Here is a 261-nt window from a genome sequence, read left to right on the forward strand (position 1 = left end):
GGTTCACTTAGCCTAAAGTTTCCCAATAATTAGACCCTATAAACTTTTCTACAGTTTTCCTACAACAAATGAAGAGCTGGGGCTGGTCTGCAGTATTAACTATTCCTAATTTGATGAAGCCAGAGAAATTTACAGTAGCTTGCACATTGTGAAAGGAATTACTTCTTGCGAATATCATATTTATATATTCTTGGGGTAAAAAGTTGGAATGTCGCACGGGTCTAGAATCTATTCTTAGTGTGTTGATAAGAAAACCATTGT

Source organism: Penaeus monodon, chromosome 22 (genome assembly GCF_015228065.2).
Source record: "Penaeus monodon isolate SGIC_2016 chromosome 22, NSTDA_Pmon_1, whole genome shotgun sequence".
NCBI classification, from domain to species: Eukaryota; Metazoa; Arthropoda; class Malacostraca; order Decapoda; family Penaeidae; genus Penaeus; species Penaeus monodon.